Below are 26,454 nucleotides of genomic sequence, written 5' to 3' on the forward strand. Positions count from 1 at the left end.
GCTGTCTTCTGGATAGCTACTTAAAACATTAAATACAAATAGCTCTTCTATTGAAATCAGATATTCCTAAGATATTAATGGATGAAGTTTACATGGTTTGATCAGTCCTAAAGCTGACACACAAGCCTGCATCATCAACAGACTCTTGACAGCAGACAAAGTAAGCTAATGTGTTTTAAGTTGGAGCTTACCAAGTTTCCCAAGCAGGAGAGAAAAAAACAAAGCTTGCCATGCAACTCTTTCGAGTAACAGATGCGTTGGCATCTCCACCTGATTTAGAAAGACAGCTGCATTCGATGGCTTTGCACCACATTATTTTGTATTAGGGCATCTCCTGCTGAACTATACAGAGCAAACTGTATATTTCTAACCCACAGACAAAGTAAACTGAAAAAGGGTGGGAATGCTGAAGAATGATGTGGACAAGGAAAGAACATAAATTCACTTCCTCTACAGCGTATCCCTGTGGCTGCGATGTCATTAGTCTCTTGTGTATGTAGTTGATAGAACTTGTTTGACATTTCAGGTATAAAGTGATTATTATCAAAATATTTCCTATTGGAAAATAATGTTCAGGAACTTTCATTTACATATCTTGCTATTTTGCCCATGTCATGGCCCAATTCCTAGGAACACCTGCAATTCTACATAACAAATTTCCTGTTGCTGAGCGATGATGCTAACGTCTGATCTCAATTCTGTGTCCAATATAGTTGTGGCTGGTTTGCTATTATCGATCTTATACTATTGATGTTTATTTGCCAGGCTACTTATGTTTGTTATAAAGAGTTAGGAGGTGCTTTGAAATTTGTAGATGTCTCCAAGTCTTTGAAGACAGAATTAATGCAACTACGATGGACTAATTTTGGGGATTCGAGTGACCTTTTTCCACTTTTATTTTCCATAAGGAGGAAACAAAAGCATAAACTCATTTTTCAGCTGTTTTCTGTCCATCACACACACCTTCAATGCGAGGTGTAAACTGCTAAATGCTTCTCAAAGCAGATTTATTTTTATCATGAACAACTTGAAACCTTTGTTATGAGCCAAGATTTCAAAACAACTAGAGCCAATAAGCAGTATAAATACCAGTAATCATAACTTTTCTTTCTTGCCACCATACATGAAATTTACAATTGATATATAAACACAGAAACTAAAGTCTAAGTTGCATATACAACAGAAGAATTAATTTTAATTTTTAAAAGTCATGGAATGTAATTTAGAAACATCTGCATGTTAATCACTCAACCAATACATTTAGAAGGAACTAACTTTTCTCTTTGTCACTTTGTGATTTTAAAGTGGCAAAAACAAATGAAAAAATACAATTTTCATAAAATGAAAGAATTACAAATTCAATTGGACAACAGGTAGCATTTATGTCGAAACCAGTTATTTAAATCTTAATCTGGCCTAATCTCCTTTTCTATAAGGAATTACATTTTTTAAATTGCAGGGTTAAGATTATAGTGCACATTACTTCAAAACGTTTATGAAAAACATTCATGAAATTTCCCGTTGTTCTCTAATTCAAGTATGTTGGAGTCACAGTTGTCAAAGCCCAAACTTAGAAGGGTTCTTATATCCCCTATACAGGAAGGATTTCCTTCGACAATATCAAAATATGACAGTTATTTCTCCTACAAGTGATGAATAGCACCTGGCATTCCTGCTTACTGTATAAATCAGTGTTTTCCCTCTTTTACTATCTTCATATTTCTAATTTACCACAGTTCAGTGTAACTTCAGCTTTGTGTATAAATTGGATGCAAGCAATTAATAAATCATTAATAAACTAGTACTTTCAAGGAGAACTATTATTTTTCAAACATTTTCCATGATTCACTGGATTCATTCGAGCAGTCCCTTTGCAACCACTGTTAATTCACACATTCTCATTCCCTTAAATAGTCACCTGACCTTGTCTTCATTGCTAATCATCACTTATTACAGGTGAAAAACTTTTTAGATTACTTCAAATGATACCTATGCTTCCATCAGTTCAAAACTAGGAGACTAACCAGTGAGTTTGCTTTTCACTACTAACAACAGAAAGGGATCAATAACAGCAGAAAACCCAAAGGAAAAAACAGAAATGGAAATTGGGTAGACTGATGCAACAAACAGGAGTTAGCGCACTATGTATTTTTGCTAAACAGAGCAAATCCAAAACAGCTATTTACCCCTAACAGCTATTTAAAGTGCAAAAAAATACAAAAGGACTTCTTTCATATGATTCACCAGGATAAAATTCAGAACGCACTCATAAGAAAAAAATCCCATTAAGAAATAGGAGACTGATTATTAGCAAATAACTCATAACAGCGAGAGATATAAAGCAGGCTGCAGAAAGATCTCCCAGAGGAATCCCATTAGCTGAAATTTTAAAATTAGGCTGAACAACATATAAGAACACATACTTCAGGGATACAACCTGCTCATCTAGGGAATGGAAAGATGCCTGTTCAAGTATCTTACTTTCCCAGTTTAGTTGGATTTATTTTCTTCTTTGTGTGATACCAGATTAGAAAGTCTGAAATGAGAAAAGTACTGAGAAGAAAGCCAAGCAGTAGGACCACCTGCATTACTTCAAAGAACAGAGAATAGCCCGAGTTAAACAAATAGCTCATTCCAGCATGTTTACATGTTGATTGCTAAACAGAAAGAGTAAGGAAAGAACAGTCTTTTTTATTGCAGTTACATACTAAAAATTCCTGTTCCTATTTAAAAAAAAAAGCTAGAAAACTGTCTAATACCATACAAAAGCACCTCCTGGCCGCAATTCTTAGAGGCCTATTAGCTTCTCTCCAAGAAGCCCAACATAACAAGATTTAAATAGTTAAGGTGGACTATTGAAAATGTAGCTACTAACAAAATTTCCACTAATCTTATACATATTGCTGCAGTAGCTGTATGGCTAATAAGGTGCAACCATTAGTGATCAGTCCTTAGGGGAATGGTTTTGACACTTGTTTGCATTCTCGCCTCCTGGGGTGGGGGTCCACAAGGCTGGAGCATCCAGTTATGGCCTCAGTTATTTTAACTCTTTTCTACCTGTAGCATTCTTTTAAACATTTTACGTATCAGGTAACACAAGAAAGATGCAAAGGCAAGTTGAAGACATATTCTATACTTTCTACAGTAGTGTTGAAATACAACTCTGCTGCTTCAAGTGCTAGCTACTCTTACCACATTTTTCAGAAACAAATCAGTGAAATACCTTGCTGTTGATCCAAGCACAAACACTCACAGTGTTCTAACCTACAAGGTCTCACACTGCTCCTGTGGTAGCACATTGGGCAAAAACTCCACGGTAAACTCTGTACTTACAAAGCACATTTCTCCACTCTGAAAACTCCAAGCCCAAAGGAAAGGGCAGCGGGGTAGGGAGGAAGTAATGAGCTTTTGTACTTGTCTCTAAAAAGTTCATCTGTTTCTGATACACCTGTTCCCTTTCAATCTGAAGCTTTTTCTTATAGTCCTCTCAGTGCTCATTTTTAGTACTAGAGTTACCTACAAATATTATATCCTTGTTTTATTACATCCAGATACTGTTCAGGAATGAATGAAATCTTACCATAAAGCAGATTAATACAATAAATTATACTATGAACTTCACTATAACATCAGAGTAGCCTTAAATAAATGACTCCCAGTAAATTTCACCAAAATAAACACATTTGGGTTTTCAACTGCAGTGGCATGATACTGCTGGATTATTTTTTCCCCATATGCCTCAGTTTTTTCTCCAGACAATGCTGCTCTCAAGAGGCTTTATTTCATGTTTCTTCAATGCTACACCCTCAAATTATTTGTCACAAAACATCTGCTTTGAGTAAACTAATATTTATAGAAAAAAGATAAAATCCTGTTCACTGCATTTGCACAAGTAAGCTAAAAACAACACGACAATGAAGTATCAGGTATTTATGACAAACTCTGGAACAAATTCAGAGATGCTGTGACCTATGGTGTCTGTTACATGTAGTGAAATACATATAATTCAGGATGAAAAAGACTGGCTGATGTTAAGAAACAAAAAGACAGACTATTCCACCCTCCAAAAAAAAACCAACCAACAATACAAACACACACAACCAAACCAAGCCTGGAGGGCTGTTTTATTTCATGATCGTAAAACAGTCTGCAATTCAGTTTTCTGGGAAAGCCTGGAAAACTCTGCATTGCACTGCTGCCTCTATTTATCATGGCCATGGACACAAATGTATCTAAAGACTGCCTTAGGAGAGGACGAAGGAAGTTTATCTCGGCATTTGAGACCACCATGCAGTAAGTGCAGAGAGTAGAAGAATACAGGAGAAAGTAACAAAGCCCCGCCTATCACTCAAATACAAAACTTGTCAGTGCTTGACCTTCAATTGTTTTGAGTTTTTTCTTTTTTATCTGCAAGCTAATTTTCCGTTTCATTTTTCTACATCCATGCTGCAGTTCCTGAGTACAGTAAATCTCTTTTTTTGGAATACATAATCTCTTTTAATATCCTGTGCTCTTATCACACTGTGGTCCTCCCCTGTAATATATTGTCCATAAATTTTCCAAATGATATAAACTTTAACAGCTATAGATGTGATTGAAATACAATGTCAACTATTTTGCTCCCACAAAAATATTTTATGGAGGTTCACATTCGTCCTTTACACGTAAGTAACATCTGGATCATGCAAATTTAAGAAAGGCAAGAAAATTATTTTAGTCTCAAACTCCAAGTCATAAAAGACACGAAACAAAAGATGATCCTTTTTTTCTGGTTTCCTCTGATTTATGATATACAGTTACTTGACCATGATGCATAAGCATTTTAAGTAAAATACATATAATTAAAATGCTCAAACTCAAAAACGCGATGTGTCATTGTGACAGCTGATAAATGTATCAGTCATAAACTTATCATGTGTGCATGGCATGCAGATCACATAGCACAAATGAAAACTAAAATTAAATGCAGTTTTGTTGAGGAACCTAAAGTGTTACATAATACTGTTTAAAAAATGGACAGTAATCCTCAATTCTCCATGATAAAATGCAGTTCTTTCTAAAATGATCCCCCTCACCCACTGAAATACTTAATTTTTGCTACTTTTTTCAGCTTCTTCCTGGGATAATTCCACCAAACACAAACACTTGTATTTGATGAACTAAAACTCTGCCTTGGGTCAATTCCAGCTAAGCTTATACCTACTAAAGCAGTATGATGTCTTTGGAATCTTGCTATTTATTTTTCCTGCCCCCAGCTTCCAGGTACATAGTATTCCATTTTTGCACAACCCCCCAGGCTATACTCTATATAATGTAGGCAAACTATCACAATTTGTCACAGAACCTCAAATACATGGATTTTGCTGCAAGTTGCACTTTCAAGGAGGGAGTGCCTAAGGGGATACAGCTCACACAAGATGTTTCTGCACCTGTAGGTCCAATACCCTCCTAAATTGAGTTAGTGATCCTACACTGTTGAACAATGTTTTACTAGTTAACTTTACACAACAAAAATGCCTACCTGAAGCTCTTCACTGATATCAAATTTACTATTTACAAATACCACCACAATAAACCATTATCTTGTCGTTTAGAATGTATCAAACCATGTTAAAAGAAGATCAAAGAACTTCTGCTCAAAATTACATTACAGAAGATCCAAAAATCAAGCCTAGGGATTGGACTTGTAGCAACAGTTACACAAGTTATTGGTCTCCAAATATCAAGACTCTTCATATTTTTGAGACATGCTTAATGATATAATAAAGATCACAAGTCAAAGTTTAAGAGCTCAGATGAAAACTCCATACCTCACTAATTTTACTTCCTATACCATTTGTTTAATTTTAAATCTTATTTTATACTACAGCAACTGGCACAAATCATCACCAAAAACCAGGAAACTACATTCTCATTAAAAATTACTCTCTTATTCACCTTCTCATACCTCCAAAAATCCTACATGTTTAATGTGATTTTTTTTCTGACAGCCCCTGGCTGGCATTTTCCTTTTTTCCTTTTTTTTTTTTTCTTTAGAAAGAAAACATGCTAGTGAGACATATAGCAGCTACGTGATGAACAAATTTTCTCTTGTTATTTCTCACCAAATAACACAGATTACTAACTTCATTTCAGTAACCAGCAATACTTCATGTTAAAAAACTATGTGCCTGTGCCTTAAAAAAAAATAAAATTAAAAAGGGTGGGGGCAGGGAATGAAGGTTTTTGAGAGTAATTAAACCTGTAAAATTAGCCAGTCACAAATAAGTATCGTAACAACAGCAAAAATTCACAAAGTTAGGATTCTAGCTGTTATACTTTTACCCACTTAGATTTAGCGATTGTCTAATAAGAAAATGTTACTTCATTAACAGTACTCTAAAATAAGCATTTATTCTGGTTATATAGTGATACAACCACAGCATCTAAGAGCTGTTCCTCGGAAATTATCACACTAATGGTAGTAAAACTGAGATCAGACTTGCATCCAAAGAATTTCCTATTAATATTTAAATCAACAAAGAAGAGGAGGAAAAAAAATACAAATCACTAAAGCATGTGCATGCACATTCAAAACTCTTCAGACACTATGATTATAGCTGCTATTGAAATTACACTGCAGCCCTGGAAAAGCTCATTGCAAATTGCCTGTCAGTCAGAGGCATATTCTGTTTTCATGACTTTCATATCATAAATGGATTTACTTTAACACCACTGGAAGACTCAATGCTGAGTTCAAAGAATGGCTGGTGAAAATAGTTCCATATACCAACCTTTAGTAAGACCAGAACCTAAATAAGAACCATACTGTAGTATATTGAATGAATTCAGATTAGAGCTGGTAAGTTGATGTCACATGTCACTACAAGTTACTAGCGTAGAATAGAAATAGCTCCTTCTTTTCCCTCAAGAAATACTGAGATGTATTACTACATTTTACTACTAGGAATTAGGATTTGACCAGGCTTGTGATATGGAACATGACTCTCTGTCTATTAAAACTAAGTTGCCACGATCAGAAACACTATTAATCTAAGCTTGACAAAATAGATTTTTTTTTCCCCATTCCACACCATTATTCCTACATCTCACCCGAAATTGTTATGTAGTCTGAAATGACCATTATTTCTAGTAAGAAAGTCCAGCCATTAAAAGATTTTGCACAATATGCAACTACTTTCCTTTACACTTGTAATAGATAATACTTTGGGTTTTCTATTTTGCTATGAAAGTGATACTTGAGAGACATTTATATGGCTACACCTCGCAGCCAGCCCTTAAAGCAGATCTGAACAGATCAGAAGAATACCCAAAAGCTCTGAACAGTATCTACAACAGTTTTCCTACGCCTACAAGCACCAAGTAGCCAGAGGTAGCATCATGAAAAACTGACATTAAACTGAACACTGTATTCATGTCTAAATGCTGCCTACACGGCAACTTAAATTCCGAAGTTTTTAAAATAAATCACATTTATGTGGTTTGATGACTTTTCAAAGAAACTATTTGAAACTATTCAGAGCTGTGGAACAAAGGCCATAGACCTAAAGGAGACAAATTAGAGAATACAGAGCAAGTAAACTTGTCCAAGGTACAAAGAAGAGGAATTTATCGCCTAGACTTCAACTCTGCATACATGAGGAGATTTTTATACACATAATCATCCAGTAAGTCTTATTTTGTTATGCAGACTTCTGAAGCAAGGCATTTAATCAAGACTTAATTTCTAAAACGTAAATTTGGAGAAAAGTGGTCCAGGTCAAACCATCTAATGCCAGTGAAACCAAACAAGTTGTTCAAAACAAGTAAGGAGAGCAAGATTAGAATGCTTGCTTCTCCTTCACATTAAGAAATAAAGTAGGAAATAGAGTTATAAGGGATAACCTTTAACTTTAAAAGTGATAAGGCGGCAGTCAAACTCTGGAAATCACATTTCACATTGTCAATACATTGCAGTACAAGATCAATGACTATCAAGTTAATTTCACATTCACTCTTGTACCATAAATCATAAAGAACTTGGTATCAATACAATGATCCAGTCTACAGCCTTCATTTGAATTAAACTGAATTCTTTTAATACTTAATGTTTTCTCTAGGAATGGTAGGACTTTTTTTGGTTTATAGGGTTTGGTTTGTTGTTTTGTGGTGGTGTTTGTTTTTTTTTATTTCCAGTAAAAATAAAAATCTGATTTCCAAGACTTGACAGTGTTTCCTTCAGTTCACATTCACTTCACTCGGATATACCAGCACACTGCTTAGCGCTGTAGGTTCTATTGTAATAAACATTACTTTATGAAAAAGTATGCATACTTTTAGGAGATTCTTTTAAAAATAGGTTTGTATATACTTTTTAAAAAAACGGACATGTTTGCATGATAAGATTCATATAGCAGACTGTAATGATAAAAACCCTTGATCTGTGAGATATTTTTGTGTTTAGTGCCACATAATTCAGATAATTCAGTTCATAATTTTTAATTGAATGCCATAAGCTATAACTATGCTCCCAGAGTTGGGGAGTTGGATGTTACTGGTGTTTGTAAACTACTGGCAACAGCTCATTTTCCAGTGGGAAATTCTTAATAGGAAAGTAGAGCTAACATGTTGGCATATGGCACCAAGCACCAAAAGGTCAGTTGATCGGTAGCAAATACTTCATAGCACTGACTTTCTGTCATGAAAGTCATTCAGATATTCTATTTCCCTGTTATTGATTTCATCAAATTACTGAAACAAGTAGTACAGTCTCCTTAAAGCTTACCTGTATTTCCAGAGCTGAAAGTTAAAATGCTGTACGTAGAGCTTGCCCTTTGCCATCTAGTAGCAGATGTCAAGAGTTTTTGTACTGGCTGCCAGCCACATGAATCAGCAACTTGGAGAATTGCTTTTTCTTTTATTACTGAATAGTAACTGTGATACCTGCTGGCGCTCCCACCCTCATCCTCCCAACCTCAAAGCAAGACCACAGCTGAGAGAGATCTTTCACCAGCTTAGCGCACCAGAACCAAACACAGAAAGAACTAGATAATACATATGAACAAACTCCTCTTCCATAAAATTGGTCTTGAATGCTTTAATCCAGAGTCCTAAATTGGCAAACTGTATTCACAAAAAAAATTGACAGAAGAGCCCCTTGCAGATCAAGGTACTGATTACCTTGAAATTCAAGAGCAGAAACTTCATCTCCGTTTCTGCTCCTGGGGACTAGGTACAAGAAGCAGGAAGAGGGGAAGGAAAGAGAGAACTTGGGTCTCCATGACAATCGATTTAATTCATGTTAAAATCCTAAAATAATACTTGTAATGAAGGGGTAAATCATTCTTACGTGTGTGTATGTGTGCATGTACCACAGATATCTGATAAAGTAAAAATGTGCAGAGAAGAAACTCCCACAGCACCCAAACATTAGCACTGCTTTTGCAAATTCCCCAGAAAATGCAGCCCACATGCCATCAAACTGCACATACATTTTCCCTGCATAGTCAGTTCTCACCTTCCCCCTTCTTGTTTATTGTGTCATACATAAACATGGAGTCCTTTGCCTTTGCTCCCAGCACCCTTTCCTACCTGAAATATAAGCTGCATTGATGGAGCAAGCAAATTTCTCAAAATTTGCTGCTGGAAATCTTTTCATGACAAAATATCCAAGCTGACTCAAAAACGTCATGTCCCTAGAAGTTTGAAACCTTAATAAGGAAAGTGAAACATTTAGGAAGATAAATGGACAGATGAAAAAACACTTGCATCCAGAAGAACTCAAGCTGACATTTAAAGACTTAAGTAAGTGTGAGAACTAGAGTCACATTTACTAAGTTCCGTGACCTGCTGCTGAGATCTGAATTCATCTCCACACCACTAGAGTCTAGGAACACCCCTAAAGGGAGATGATGTTACTTTTGACAGACAAGAGACGCTACCCACGTGGAAAAGGGAGATGTGGTATCTTTTATATTAACAAAATGTTTTATATTTCTTCCCTGCATCCACAGAAAAGCCTTCTCATACATAAAACAAGAAAGAAATTTAAGAATTGCTTAAAGCAAGCCAAAATAGCAATTGTCCATAGCCAACTGGATTCAGTCAATTCTGGGCTGGGCAGACAGATGTAATACTTGTTATACTGCACATACAAGTTCTGTGTCATGTTCTGACATTCAGTCCTTTTACAACTGTGACCACATCATCTTTTTGACTCTGTCAGAGTCAATTTGGGCAAAAATTTATTTTTCGCAATCCATGACACTTAATTAACTACTTAGCTTTCATTTTCTCTTCAATGTTCCAGAAACAATCTATCTGTGAAACTATGCCTGAAAGCACCTGAAAATTAATTCATTAAACAAACACATTATAAACCAAAACTGTCAAGACTTATGCAGCTCACAGATAACAAGTATGTCACGCAAGGCTATGAAATATGCTAGGGGGAGGAGTTTACAGACAAAAAAGGCTGCATACAGTATTAAAGGTATGTAACTTCACATTATCATGTTTTTCAACTACTTTATCAGGCAGAAGAGTCAGTACGTGTATGTCTATAAAGGTCTCTGCATTTGGGTGTCCTTCATAGAAAAAAAGACCCCAGAGAGCTTCTACTATATTCATAAAAGTGTAGGCAAAGAACTATAACAACTTTGCTTTATACTGTTATACTTTTGATGAGGACTCTGTATTCACTCTACCCATTAAGGTATCTGCTGAACCTTGGAAAACAGTAATTTTTTTAAAAAACATAATTCCCAGCAGCAAAAACAGTGTTTCAGAATGGCACAGGAGGTCTTACAGTTGCTAGTCATTTTTTAATTACTCTCTTCATTGAACAACGGAGAACAACAGACTCATAAATACAGAGCAATGCCAACTGTTTTAAAGCCATTGGTAAACTTTTAAAAACATTGAGTCTTAACATTAAAATTCAGAGCTGATGGTAATTTTTAATTTATCAACTAAATCAAATTTTATGTGTATGACACAAGGGCAGTTATGATTTGGGGCAGGCGTTACTCAAGAGGATCCAGCAACTGCTGCCTGCCTACCTTCTAGTCTCCCACTCCTACCCACCACCATTCCATTCTCACCCCACCGCTACTTTACAGGTCCAGCAAAAGGACTCAGCAACTAGACAGAGAGTAACACCCCAATGGCACAACATGAAACTGTCTACAGCTTCTGAGAGAATTACAGAGGGCTGCTATGGAAGGAGTCACTGCTCTGAGAGCAGCCCATTGCTCACTTTCACCTTTCAGGTGAATACTTAATCTGTAAGCCACGTGGTTCTCTCCCACTTTACAGCTTGCTCATACATAGCTATATATTTCAAAGATTACATCCTTCATTTTTCTTTTTTCTCACTCTTCCTGAATTTCCTCTCTTTAGCTTTTCTTCTCCTTAGTTCCATCTCCTTCTGTGCAACGTTTGCTGTAAATGCCTATTGCATCATTATCTACTGTTTTCACCCATATCCCTGCTCTTTTCAGTGCACAAAATGTCAAATGTCACCAAAAAAGCCCTAATACTAAACCATTCCCACTGTCAGTTAGCCCAGTATGATCTTTCTTGCATTATTCTTGGTTTACACATTTTTAGAGATTTGTGGACATCAAAACAATGCTTTAATCTAATTTTGGTTTTATGCAAATTCCACGTTAATTAAATTATTCTGGGTTATTTCTAAGATTCTTCACTCTTTCTTTTTTTATTAGCCCATTCTCTCTCAGATAATACAATATGTCTTTATTACTTATTTTGACCTTTTGTCACTCTTACTTTATTATCATTTTAATATTGCCATTAACCATTCCATAACCTTTCCAGTTGCCTAGTATACTATATACATTGCTCACAACAGCCACCAGTGATTGCTTATTGCACTTCTGTATTCATTCTGTCTTCACAACAAAGGCATTTATAGTCATTTTGAACTAATGGTTTCTCTTCAGACATTTATTTCACCTCTGTCCTTTCCAGCCATGACTTTATCCCACTGAATGTCTGACACAAAATGTGGTACCAAAAATATAACAGTTTATATTCATTTCAATTAATCACATTTACAAAACACTACTCACATTTAGGATGACAGGGGGGGAAGTCTACATTAACTAGTCTCTTTGCATGTTCAGTGCAGGAGCATTATTTGCATGAAGCCATATTATACTCTTAGTTACAATGTAAATCCAACACAATTTGTATGTCTAAAATGGGTTCACAGGTAGGTTAACAACAACTTTAATACACTAGAGCTGGACCCTAGAGATCGGTCCAGCCTTCACTTTGTCCAGAGTGGCAGACTTGCTAGGATAAAAGGGATTCTGTCTCCTGCTAAGAACTAAGTTTAGGAAATTTATCAATGTAACTCTTCAGACACCCTTTATGCTATCCTTCTGTTTTTCTACATAAACCTTTTCAACTACTCCACTTTGTTAAAAGCATTTGAATGAGAAGCAATTATGTCAGCTATGGTAAGGATTCTGATGTTCCTTGGTAGGAAGCAGAGACCACCTACCATCTTCTTGTCATCTGGCATACCTAAGATGAAAAGGTTTGCGTCATTTATATGTACTAAGAAGCAGTTGGTTACTTCCCACCCCCAACTCCAATATTTTACTCCCCTATAACTTTCTTCTATATTATTAATAACAGATAGTGAAGAAGGTGTTGTTCTTGCATAATTTTCAAATACTGTTAATACTCAATGCAATTTTTTACCAGCATGCAGAATCACATTTCAATGGAAAACAGTGAGCATGAACACACATCCCTAAGGTGCTCCTCTCAAATGCAGAATCACATGCTTGAGATTTTCTAAAGGATAACATTGACTTTCAAACACACACATATTTCTAAGGCTTTTAAAATTCTATCCACACATTATGGTTTTATGCAGTAAAACAGAAATGTACATCCTGTGTGTGGTCATACCTGTCACTTGACATTGCACCTTGCGTGTAACACTTTAGAAGCCCTCCAAATTCAAAGGAAACTTGCCAGAACAAGTAATTCCTACGCATGTGAGCACTAAGGAAGCCTGGCTTCATACAGATTTTTATCTGGTGCTCATGTGACTTTAGGCTTAGGGATGCAGAGCTTTATCTAAATTATTTTCCTGATTTGGACTTTTATAATGGTTGCCCTCCATGTAGATACTGCAATGGTTAATAACTACATCTTGAGTGGGGCTACTCAACAGAAGACTAAATCCTTCTTAAATGAAATGTAGGAATTAAGGAATTAATGTACATTTGAGACCTATGCTGCCTGGTGCCCTCCAGTCAAATGTGGTTGAAATCAGAGTGACAGTCTTCAAAAGTTATTAAGGATGGATGAAAAATAACAGAATTTATATCAGGATCACTAGAACCTATTTCCTTAATAGATCAAGTTAAACAGGGCAGGTTTTGATTCTAATATTGTAACTGTGTAAATGGCCATTTTTTTATCAATTATACTTTATCATCATATTTAGTAATACAGCATACAGACACATGTATCAGTACACACATATGTTCCAGAGATGTGCACCAACACCACAGCTGAAGAACATCCTTTCACTGACAACGCATCTTACAGGATCTTTCAACCTTTGACAGAAGATCACCAAATCAACTCAAGAATGCTTGTATCCTAAAAGAATAGCTGAGGCATAAGGCAATACAAATGACATTCTTCCAGAATACCCAACTTTGAGAACACACACAGTTAATTCTGCACAATCCATAGAAGAAGACCTCTGCCCTGTTCCCATCCTACAGGGACTTCAGGAGCCTACAGGCGTGGCACTCAACTACATCCAGCAAAGTCCTCCCATACAATTGGTAGAATTTCACTGCACATAACAAGAGGAAACAACCGGACCAAAGCATTCACTGGCAAGACACACAGACAGGAAGATTGGCCTGTTCTTCCTGTAATGGTGAAGGAGGGAAATTTAACAGTGAAAAGCTAAGTTGAATGGAACGCTATCACTCACGGTTCTATTTTATTTCCCCTCCCTCTTTTTTTTTTCATAAAAACATTTTTATTTAAAAAAAAAAGAACAGAAATTATAAGCAGACCGTTTCTTGTCCATTTCCTAGGTCTTTCCTGGATGAGTACCTTTTGCTGAATTTGAACAGAAAAATAAAAGAAAAAGAACTCGTAAAGTTTTTATTCAAAATCTCTGTTTTACAGAAGATTGCAAAAGAAAGATTTGAATCTGTGTATTTAGATCATTTTTTCTAAACAAGGCATAACCAAATAGAAAATAAACAGTGCACTAGTTACTAAATGAACTTGATTTCTAAATAAAACACATTGCAAGTGTCCATGCCAAAACTTGTTTACATTTGGTCACAGCACTGCCTTTAACTCAACTAGTAAACTAGGTTAAACAAACCTACATCACATTTGACCAGTGTTTGTAAATACCTCTAACATGCACCAGTTAAAATGCATATGGTTTTAAAAAGTTCACTTCCAAACATGTCAGAAACAATTAAATATACATTTCATATTTAACATAAAATACGATGGCAGACATAATTCTGCAAACTTTTGTACACCAGTCATTGCAAGAGTCCATGGGCATACCTTCAGTTCAGATACTTCCTTGCCCCACTGTTGAATTATGTTCATTTTTAAAAGGACATAAACACAGATTATATACTTAATACAGATTATAGACTTAAAAACAAATTGTATTACACTTTTATACTTTCTCTATGGAGACCTACCATTCTTCAGATTAAAACACAACTCCCAATCTGTTTTCTTGACTCAGTCCTCAACGTCACCACATTTCAACCTACACAACACAAATTGCGGACCTTTCCTTTGTGTCTCTATTAATAGTGGTTTAATCAAGTAAGTTAGCTCTATGAGTTAAATGCTGCCCTCCACCTTCTAAATCAAGACATTGCACTAGTGCAGTCACACGCAACAACTGAATTTTCAAGATGTAGTATGCCACATATCTATTACCTTTCCTAAAATCTTAAAAACACCAACACTCAGCATTTGCTTTGTATTTCCAAAATGTTCTCCATTGTCTCAGTTTCTGCTTACATTTTATTTATCAATACCTTAAAATAAAATCACAAACTCTTCAGGAACTCAGAACGCTACAGTGTTCCTCATGCTACAGCATGAGACAGACAATGCATAGCCTTCTCTTAAAACACTATGTAAATTAAAGGTGTGACAGTACTGACATTCATTAAACAGTTTGTTCCAAGATTTGGGAACTGTCGTCTGCCCATCCAATCCCATTCTCTGTGCTTTAAAGCCAATACCTCTGTTTAGTCACATGTGTACTTTGGAGATACCTCCAGTTAGTTCCTGAATAAAGAGTAATCATGCAGGAGCCCAGTGGTCCTGGCAAATCAGTCACATAGCACAGGGAAATTTTCCACCTAGGCTGCACATTCATTTTGTGCACTACTTTACTACCACTACCTGTCCTTCATCCACATAGTACTTTTCTACCAGTCTTATTAACGTTCACCCCTCTGGATGTTTTCGTTGTAAGAGGATGTTCTAATCTGAAAACCACTTACTTCTGAATACACGCTGCTGAATTACAGTGCCATCAGGAGAAGCACAGCTCAGCTTCTCTTCTAAAAATTTCTTCAGGCTAAAACACTTCTGCATAAATGTGCTACAGTTCAAAAATTTATTACCAGGTTTCAGAGTAAAATTAAATTACTGTCATGGATATGTTCATATGTTTATTAATAAAGTGTCACAAAAATATTAGTGAAAGTTAAACAGGTAACACAAGGATATCACAGAACATAAACGCTCAAGTTCCAGTAGCAATGTTTGCTTTGCCAGGTTACACATCCCGTAAGTTTGATGGAATGTATTGCACATTATGTATCAAACTACATGTCCAGGAAGAAAATTAACTTCTGAAGTTCTGGTTGGAATTATAATTTTGCATTAATTGAAAAAGGAGGAATCCTGTTTGTTTAAACTTCTAGTAATTTTTTTACACAGAGGTTCATGAAGTCAGAATTTTGAACAGATGATAGGCACAAACATCACTGAACCAAGCTCTGCAGTATGAAGGAAGGAGTCAGTCACAGGGAAGGTAGAAGTTAGCCCAAGCTCTCTCCCTCCCACAGAAGCCAAAGGGTCCTGCCTCTCCTCTGGAACATGATAGTTGTTGTGGCATCTTTATTCCCTACTGTCACATGGGAAAGAACCTCCAAGTCTTCCAGATGGAAAGCAGCAGGAACAGCTCCAAAAGCAGTTTAAATCCAGGCTGCTTTCTGCAGATTTCAATCTTGATTCTTCACTTGCCCTCACACCTGAAACCTCTCTCCCCACAGGCTTTGAGTGTTTACTGTCATTCTACCCAGAGTTCTCATCTTCAGTTCAGCTGCCATTACTTCCTCAGCCTTCTTTTTTGTGCCCTACTCACCCTCAGAAAATGTGTTTGCCTTTTTTTTCTAAAAAACAAAAACAAAACAAAAAAAAACAACCTATAAGAAAACACTCAAATCCAAAAAGCACTCATGCTACTGAATCTTAGACAAATAAAATCTCCCCTTCAGGCAGAAGCTTAAGATTTTTCACTGTCATGGAAAAGGCCTTGAAAACATTCCAATTGTAGACAAACATGTCTCCCATTATAAGTGTTTCTGGACAACAACCTAGTATAGGACCCAACTTCTCATTTTTACGAGCTGTGGAGAAGTAAGCCACACTATGCTGTTATCTTCTCTTTCCAAGAAATCTCAACTCCTCCAGAACCCCTTTAGCTTCTACTTGTCAAGGCCCTGGGTGGTAAAAGGAACGCAAAATACAATGTTGCTTGTGAACTGTTTCTGGACTGAAACACTTGATCAGTTACATAGATTCTGCACCTACACTCCTACTTCATTCCCATTCTTGGATCTTTACTGCCATCCTAGTAGAGGTTTTCCACATGCTCATCCCCACCCCGTTAAAGAGGCTACTATGGTGATGAACACGACATGGTAACTTACAAGATTGCTCAATACCAAGACAGAGGACAAAAGCACTTGATGAGAGGAAGCAGGGCTTGTTCAGTTGTGTAGAAGAAAAATGCTAAGGAGCAACCTAAATGCAGACTGCAACAACTTGAAAGGGACTTAGCACAGCCAGACTGTACTCAGTAGTGGCAGATGGTGTAAGAAAACAGCCACAAACTGTGTCTTGAGAGATTCAGATTAGGTATGAGGCAGAATTCTGTCCACTAGAAGCCTGTGCAGCACTGAAACGGGCTGCCTAGAGAGACTGTGGTATCTCTATCCTCAGAGGTTTCCTAGAATCTGCTATCCAAAGCGGTAGGTGTTGACCTGATAAAATGTTAACAAAAGTTCTGCACTGAGCAGTAAGACTGGGTGGCACTTTTATGATTTCTCTGATAATCTGCATCTCTGAACCTGAGAAACATATCAGTATCAAACTTTAAAAAAGACTCCAAGTGAAAGTACATTCTGATTTATACCATCCTGCAGTCTGATCCATAACCAATACTAGCGTTATCTACTTCTTCCATCAGTCATAATTTTTGGGCAATGTCAGAATTTGAAATGAGTTAATTCACCACATTATTTTTTTTTTGTCAACATCAATGAAGTCTAAGTAGGCACTAATTAAAGGATTGTTGGTCAAAATCTACCTACAATGTTCTAAGATGAACAATTGACAAATGATACAGAACCCGTAATTCCTAACATTCCCTAGCTTTTCTGTACAGAAAGCACTGCATGTGAATGCTGACATCCAATTTAGAAACTAAGCTCCAGCTGCCGTAAACAATAACTGTCCTGTAGATTTAAAAGATTCACTTTGTGTTTAGGTTTTATTTTGTTTAAAAACAAGAACATAGACAGCACAATCAATTTTTTTTTCCCTGGAGTCTAACTAAAATCAATTGTCAGCCCCTTGAGGAAGGATGGTGTTGACTGCCCCTACTTGTCTAATGCAACAGCATGCAAACCACATAGCAGCACAGCACTCATCCATACATACATGTGCTAACAGACAACTAGCAATCATTCTGTGTGTCTTAATTACCCTTTGGGGCCTCTGAAAACCCAACAGCTGGAAATAAAGTTCTAGTCTGAGAGACATCGAGGAATACGAGGGCAAACTAACACACAGATGCAAGGACCAAATGTCACAGAGTAGAACTCATAGATTTCATCACCATATTATGAATAAGATAGTATCTACACACAGTCCAAAGAGCCCTTAACCCCAGCCTATTCTTCATAGAGCCCAACCACTGATTAAAAGCAGAACACAAGCATGAAGCATGCATTTCACCATAACACCTTCCGCTCCAAACCTAATCAAATCAAAGAAAAACAGAAATATCAGCAGCTTGTTACGTTCCGGAGCTGGACGGCATATCTAAAAGGAACCACAGCAGCTGCGTAAAACGACGTGGCAAGCCTAACCGTGCAGGAGCCAAAAGGTGCCGGCCATTAGCCCAAGATCCCCCCCACCCTTGCCCGGGGTGCCGAATGCGGCTGGCAGGCACAGCCAGCGGCACAGCCCCGCCTGAAGGAACAGCGCCACCTGCCGAGCCGCCCGCCACGCTCCCGGACATGCGGGGAGGCCGGGGCCGCTGGGCCGTTTCATTCGGGGCGAGTCGTGACAGCCGTGCCCCACCGGCTGCACCCTTTCGCCGTTGAATACTGCTCCTGACACCAGGAGGGCCGTATCAGAAGCGCAAAGTACTAGCCCCCTTTAGCCTCCCCCTAAGGTTTTTAACCCCCCCCCGAGGCAGCCCGTGGCCTCCTGGCAAGGGCGGACACGCAGCGGACTCCCACCGCCGCCCGGCCGGGCGGTGAGGGGAAGGGTGAGGCGGGTCAGCCGCCCCGCTATACTCCTCTCCCTCCTTCAAACACCCACCTCCCGGACGGTCGCCGGGGCGTCTGGCTGAACCCACCGCCGGCGCCTTCGTCCCTGGGGAAACCTGCCGCCCGTGTCACGGCGGCCGCCAGGGTTGGCAAAGGGCCCTGAACCCCGACGGGATGGCGCTGAGGGAGGAGGGGGAAGGCGCGTAACGGGCTTAACGGTCAGCCCTGCGCGGGGCGGCCGCTGCAACGGCCGCTGCTCGCGCAGCCGTTTGGGCGTTAACGGCCCACAGGCTCTGACAGGAAGGGAGGAAGCGAAGGAGCTCCCAGTTGTCCCCCGGCCCTCCCGGCTGCTCCTCACCTGCCCCCGTCCGCAGCCCCGCCGGCGCAGCAGGGAAGGGAAAGCGCGGGGCCCGGCCGGCAGGGCAGCAACCCCCGCACCTCCCGACTCGCCCCGGTCACCCTCCGAGGAGCGCAGGCTGCTTCTCCCCGCCGCTGCTTCCTCCCGTTTTGGAAAGGCTGACAAGGACTTCTCTCACTCTGGAGAAGTTAAACTCTACGAAATTAGGAAATTAATTAACAGCATCCTCACGCTGTTTTCACAAACAACTGTGAAAGACTGGGGGGGGGGAGCAACACGAGGGTCTCCTGCCTATAAACTTCTGCGTTCTCAGTCTTGCTATTTCAGCGCTGTTTCAGGGCAATTATATGCCTACTTTCCAATACCTTTTAAAAAAAGAACAATTCTAAATTGTAGAAAAATACTATTTACAGTATTCTATCATTTCACACTGAATACTTTCAGAAATCTGGAAAAAAAAATATATATGCAGAATAAATTACCTACCAAAACTATTTAGACCATAAAAAAAATAATGCAGAACCACAGCAAAGCTATCAGGCGAAAACGTTTATGAGCATTTTTAACTGGAGACTGTAGTTACTCTTCTTGTGGTCTTGATGCTATAAAAACAGTCCTAAAACTGAGTGTGGTGTGCCCCTGTGATAAATAATGTTGCATTTCACAACAGTTGCTGTATTTACTTTGTTCTATTCTGGTTTATGCAAATAAATTCAGCACAAAAGAAAATGAATAAAATTATAAATAAGCCTGTCTTTACAAAGGGAGAAATATCTCATGGTGATCAGGCCATTTGAGAGAACTTCTCACAAACGGCCTGCGTTTACACTGACAGGGCTGACAGAAAGAAAATTCTGCCCATGAGGAGAATGATGTCGTTTGTAAGCTTTAAAAGTTAAAAAGAAAAATTGGAAGCTGAAGTATCTGCAATTCCAACTCTAAATAAGATCTTTATTTAACTCTTGGAATAAAAGCCAAAACTTGCTGCTTTTTTTTTTTTTTTTAATTTGAAACCACAGAAAACCGATACCCAACCTTCAGCAACCTATTACCAGTGAGTAAAATGACTGATGAGGCTAATGAAATATGGAGGGGTTTTCCATATTTTTTCTTTATAAAAACTGGTACAAGGACACTGCACATATTGTACATTTAGCTTTTTGTTGTTGTTCCATTTTTTTTTAAATAGAAATCTCAGAATTTGAAGTAACACAGTAAAAAGGCTAGTTTCAAAAAGGGGGGAAAAAAAAAGGTATTGTGCCTCCGTTAATGATGATCATGGAATAGAAATTAGCGCACTTTTTGCTTTATGTCAAGTTAAAAAGCTGTTTTTAAAATGTACCAAAACACAGTACTGTTACAATCATACTGATTTTTTTCAAATGAATGCAATACAGACTACAATTATCAAAACAACACATATAAAGAATATCACAGTGCTCCACATTTTAAAGAGGCAATTCTTTCTGGTAACAATTCATAACAAGAGACAGGCATAAATATAATTCTGAAGTAATACGTATTATCTCAATTTTTTTTCAAAACATTTCTCTCATTTGTTTAGTCAACTCCACCTAATTTTTTTTATTTAAACTTCCATTTTAAATGCATGCTTAATGCAAGCAGCTGAAGACAGTGCACAGATGAAACAAAAGTCAAAGCCAGCTAAAGCGCACCAAAAGTACATTCTACCCTTGACTACTCGCATACTGCTTCTGAAGACACCCACGAAACTTTCATATTATATTCAGAAAGCAGTACTAAACAACGATGTCATCAGTTTAACAATATTCACATAATTAAAACAGTCATCTGGCATATCTCATAGCTTTATATTGCTAAAAGTAATACCTATCAGAAAGGGTACACTACAAGTTTTTGGGGGTTTTTTGTCATGTTCAGATTTCATGTAAAAGCAGCTCCCAGAGATAAACCACCACTGTTCAAGGCACTGAGTGTGAATGAAGAGATTTTCATTTCTCCAAAGCAAAATCACTCACTTTACAGTAATAAAAATAAATTCAAATAGTTTTATTCTAATAGGAAGAAACCAAAAAGTCTAAAAAACGAGAAATAGAATGTGCTTAATTACAGAAAATTGGAGGTGAAGGGAAGAACTTAGTAAAACTACAGTAGAAGCATTTTTATTTTTTAATACTCTCACTTTAATTATTTAGAAAAAAGGAGAATAAAATGAAATAAATGTACTTTAAGTACACCCCAAAAACAAGTACCTTAGTGAAAAAAAGAAGAGTATATTAACAAAAAAATTACTTTCTCAATCAGCCATTCAGTGTAAGACGAAACAAAGTCTATGATTCACAAAAGCAGAATCCCAAGTGGTTTGTTTGACTTTCAATCGCCAAAATAGTCTACTTGCATTTCAGACCTGATACACAAGACGTGAAAGGCAGGGAGACAGTTGGAAATACAAAAACTTGTAAGGAGACAGAGCTCAGGCAAAACATAGATAAATCTTGGTTTTAACAGAACGCATTGTTTTAAGTAGTACTAAGGAAATTCCACTGCTAACGAATAGGAAAAAGAAAGTGTATAATAGTATAACATGCCTGTTTTCATTTTGGAAAAAGTACTAAACTTTTGATTTTACAAAGACATCTTTCAGTTTCAATCTTTTGTCTCATGCCAATTGTTTGATATTATTTGTTTTACTTTGAAACTCATTTTCACAACCACCTGGAGATTTTGGTAATACTCCCCACTTCAAATACAGTATCAGAAGTTGACAAGCTAAGTTTGCTGTCTCAGAGAAAAAATGAATACAGACCAAGGTGTCAGTTGGTACCAAAAGAAAACTGAAATTAGGTTGTTTCATAAATTTTTGTATTTGTTGGCCAGTTTCAAGTTTTTTGGACAACTCAGCTGTCCTAAGATTCTGCAGTGGTGTGAAACTCGGACACACATGTAAGGAAGAGAAACTCTCTGTGTGCCCAGCTGAGGGGAAGGCTGAAGCGCGACACCAGAAAACCCACCGGCATTCGGGACCTACTGCAAAAAAAAAAAAAACCTTCAATCACAGGACGCAATTAACCGCAAGGCACAAAGCTGCAGGAAAACAAACCTCATTATTTCCACCCCTCATGGAAGTACTTACTAATCTTGAAAATGTCTTTCATATAAACAGATAAACCTTCCGTTCACAGTGGCCTGAATAACTGATTCTTCAATGCAGCTTATTTGAATGCACCTTAATCACAGGCAAAAATCTAACTCCGCACAAGTTCTCCTCTACCTTCACACAGTCACAAGGGATATCTAAACGCTTATTCAGTCAGCCTTCTTCAGTTACTGTGTCCACGATATCCCACAAAAAAAGGCCAAAAAGTTTTTACAGTGCCACACATTAGCCAACTATTTAAATCAGAACAAATGCAGCCTGGGAGACTGCCACTGTCTAAGCACTGGTAGGCAGTAATACAGTCTAATGTGACAAACTGCTTTCAGGCTTTTGAAATATAAGAAAGGAGGTATTTTCCTCATTTTCGCTTGGATTCTAACCCAATTTTCGTTGATGGAAAAACTATTAATCTATCACACATGCTCTAGCCTTCCTAGCTCAACACAAACTATTACAGAAGCAGAGAATGTTATCCTGCTGTCCTCTAATACTTACAAACCAGCTTCCATTACTGAGATGATCAGCTTGTTTTGCCCAAATGATCATGAGAGATACCACTAAGAAAAAGCAAAGTTATTCACACCAGATTTTCAAAGCTCTTCAGTGTACAGTCAGCAGCTGAAGTCTATGCCCAAAAGTTTAAGGTACTGAGCACAGCCAGCTCTCAAAGAAGTCAGATGATTCTGAAGAAACTCAAGGATCTAGAAAACTGTCATGATCAAAGACAGTATCTTTATTTCCCAACCAGTCTTTTAAAGTTTTGCCCACAATTAACTAACTTCGGTCACGTACAGAACAGTTGGGGTTGGGTTTTTTGTTTGTTTTGGGTTTGTTTGGGGTTTTTTTGTTTGTTTTTTTTTTTTTTTTACAGTTATCTATTACATGACAATAATAAATGCCAGAGCATTCTTTTCTTTAGCTACAAGCAAAACGAGATAACCATGATTTCTCTTTTACTTTTGTATTGACTACATTAAAAAAAAAGTGCCTAAAAATTTCAAGTCCATAAATACGAGTAATAAACATGTAAAGATCAAGTCACAAGTTGGGCGACTGCTGAACGATGTACTGTGATTATGTCACAAATTTTTTTTTTTTTTTCAAACTTCCCAAAGAACACGGAGCTAGAGTCAAATTAGAAACATCTTTCTTATTAAAAAAAATTATGCTGAAACCAATACAACTACTCGCATGAATATGCAGAGGGGGATTTAGACTGTACTCTTTTTGTCCTGTATGAATTATCCATCACATTTCTATTGTATATTATTAAAGTGACTTGCTTTTTTATCCTCCCAACCCCCACATCTGTGCTGCTGTAATTTACGTGAATTGCAGTTAATGATCACTTGCGTTATGCTTAATCAGCATATCAATAATATACTCTGCACAGACTAAGTAGCTCTTCTTTCTTTCCCCTTTAATGAAACCTATAGAAATGGAACTGGTATTTGACTGATTGGCATTACAAAAAGGTTGCCTAGGCAGGTGCTGGAGATGGTAGTACAGGATACAGGCCTTGTGGCTGCTGCCAATCATGCTCAAGCATCAGCAAAGCCCACTATTATATTTTTTAATTCCGTTGCCTTGCTATCTGGAGGGGCCGATGCTTTGTACTTAAGGGATTTTAATGAGCTTGACCAGATCGGTGTTACTGATGCCAAGACTGTGGCTGTGTGGGATGGTTCAAGGAGAGATCACATTCTTGCAGGGTGATATTATTAACCATGGTCTAAAACACTGTCATTAGTGTGTTCTTATACAAGACACAGAAATCTTTGAATACAAATGAGCTATAAATCTTAACCTGAATATTCAGGAATTTCTAGAAAGCTATTATTATATATGCCCAAGTCAAGACAGACTTAAATGAATAAAGAACCACCACTGAACGCTGAAAATGACAACTAATCAATTTCGGTCGTTTTGCCAGAAATCAGTCAATACCATCTATCGAAAAGATAAAATTATTAACCTAGTAAGAGGTTTATTAAACACTTTGGCTAAATTATTTTTTAAAATTCTGTAAGTCACCAGCCTCAGTATACTGACATTTATGGCTTCAGATGAGAACACTGCTGCATGCTGGAGAAGAACTGGCACAACACCAATATTCTCATTTGTGAATCACAGCCTCAAGTGTAGCTCTATTAGCTTTACCTTGTAAATCACCACTATGCTATTAGCAATCTTTCAATGTGATGTGACATCTTTATTATAATGTTTTTCCACTAAAGTTTAAGTTCATATTTTAGTTAGCTCAGAGACAGATGCAGCCATATTTACCAGGTTTAATTAATTGACTATAAATAAAGGGCTGTAAAAAGAAGGCATCTCTTTCACATGATGTTCAAGTTGACAGCATTTTACAGCAAAATACCAATTCAGATAGGATAGATGTTACTATTTCTATACTTTATATCCATGTTTCAATACGTAAGCCTCAGCTCTCTTACAAAAACACTCACAGTACATGATCTACATTACTGTGCGATTTTTGACTAAAAATTTCATTAACTTGTAAGAACATCAGTACAATTCCATGATTTACTTTGGCTTTGATACCCGTGGATAGTACATTAAATAGGAACAGCACACACAGACACACACAAACAAGTTGTGCTGGATTTACCTGATAAAAACTTGCAGAAGCAAATAAAACATCTTTGAGGAATCTAGGGGCCCTTTTTGGTGGGGTAATATAGCACATCTGTTTTTCTTATAGCCCCCAAGATACCCTGTATCTCTCCCTACCAACTGCTTTAGGCATCCAAGGGAAGAGAGGCACAGCTGCAGGGAGTAGAGCAGTAGATCTGCACAGCTGCAAGGAGATGAACAGAGCAGAAGAGTAAAGGAGAGGAGGACAGGGCAGCTGGGAAGAGAAACAAGAAGGAAAAAAAAGGCTTAAGAAAAAAAAATGCAAGTGGAGGCCAAAAAAAAAAAATGATGAGCTAGAAATTGCTGGAGAGTTCCCTCTTGGACATCCTGTTTATAGAGGTTTCTTATTGGGAAAAGTCAGCAGGAACAGCCACTAGAAAGAAACATGAACCCTCTTCCCACTTCTTCCCCATGAGAATGGAACAATTTGTTCAGAGACACAGACAGAGATCCACATATAAACTCAAAAAATAAACCAAGCCTTAATCCTCAAATACTGCTAAACACCTGCATAACACTTAATATCAAAAAGGCACTCCTTAAATATTAACAACTGAATCCCATAAGGCAGAGATGCAAAAGTACTCCTACCATTAATCTCTGCAGAAAGTGATAAAGGGGAAGTAACAGCTTGCCCAATGCTGCAGAAGAATCAAAAAGAGGATGTTCATGATCCTACAAACAAACCAATGAGCAAATACCCTGCCAACACCAAGAATTCAAAATGCAGTTGGTTTGGGAAAAGGACAATGGTTGGACTCTTAGCTAGCCACTCCTCGCCCTTACCGAGACTAGAGACAATGATTTAGAAGTGGCAGTACTCTCTGGCAGAGGTTTACTCTCAGGGTGAAAGACACAGGCAGACTGAGCTACATGAAAGCTTCTAGGAGTTGTCATCCTAAAGGTAGAAAACCAAAATATGACTGCCACAGAGGAAGGAAACAAAGCACCATGACGGCCGGCACAAGTGACAGGACCGCAATAGAGGAGCTACAGGTCTCCAAGTGCCTTTTTTCAGCAAAGACTTGATGGCCAGCCTTCCCTGCGGGCGAGGGAAGCTCCAGACGCCACAGCTTCAGCCTGCCAAGTGTTGCGTTTTGTTTTGTTTGGAAGACACAATGAAGGAATACAAGAGTCTCCTTGCATACCTGTGCTATGCAATGTAGAAAGATTGTTCCTGCACACACACACATATACATTCCGCAGACACAAGAAGCTGGAGAGTGACCAGATATCAGCACCACTGGATGGCTATGTGCTGATATTAAGTCATCAAAAATTTTAAAAAGAGACATGTGGCATATACTATTAAAAATTATGGAGTTAACAAGTTCAAAAACCCAGGTGCTCTAAGACTGCACTTTTCTTTCTCCAAATAGTACTCCTAGTTTCATTAGATCTGGATACAAGGTAAATAAAATAAACCCAAAAGCTCAACAACATTATTTAGATAGTTCTTTAATAACATTTTAACTTAT

General features: G+C 37.7%; 1 protein-coding gene across 3 annotated transcripts in view; it reads right to left on the reverse strand.

Annotated features, from left to right (window-relative positions):
* The window catches only part of EPHA3 (EPH receptor A3), a 234,489-nt gene that overhangs the window by 189,012 nt on the left and 19,023 nt on the right, over positions 1-26,454 (reverse strand). The gene's annotated exons all lie outside the window — the stretch shown is intronic.

This window comes from Chroicocephalus ridibundus, chromosome 1 (assembly GCF_963924245.1).
Source record: "Chroicocephalus ridibundus chromosome 1, bChrRid1.1, whole genome shotgun sequence".
Lineage (NCBI taxonomy): Eukaryota > Metazoa > Chordata > Aves > Charadriiformes > Laridae > Chroicocephalus > Chroicocephalus ridibundus.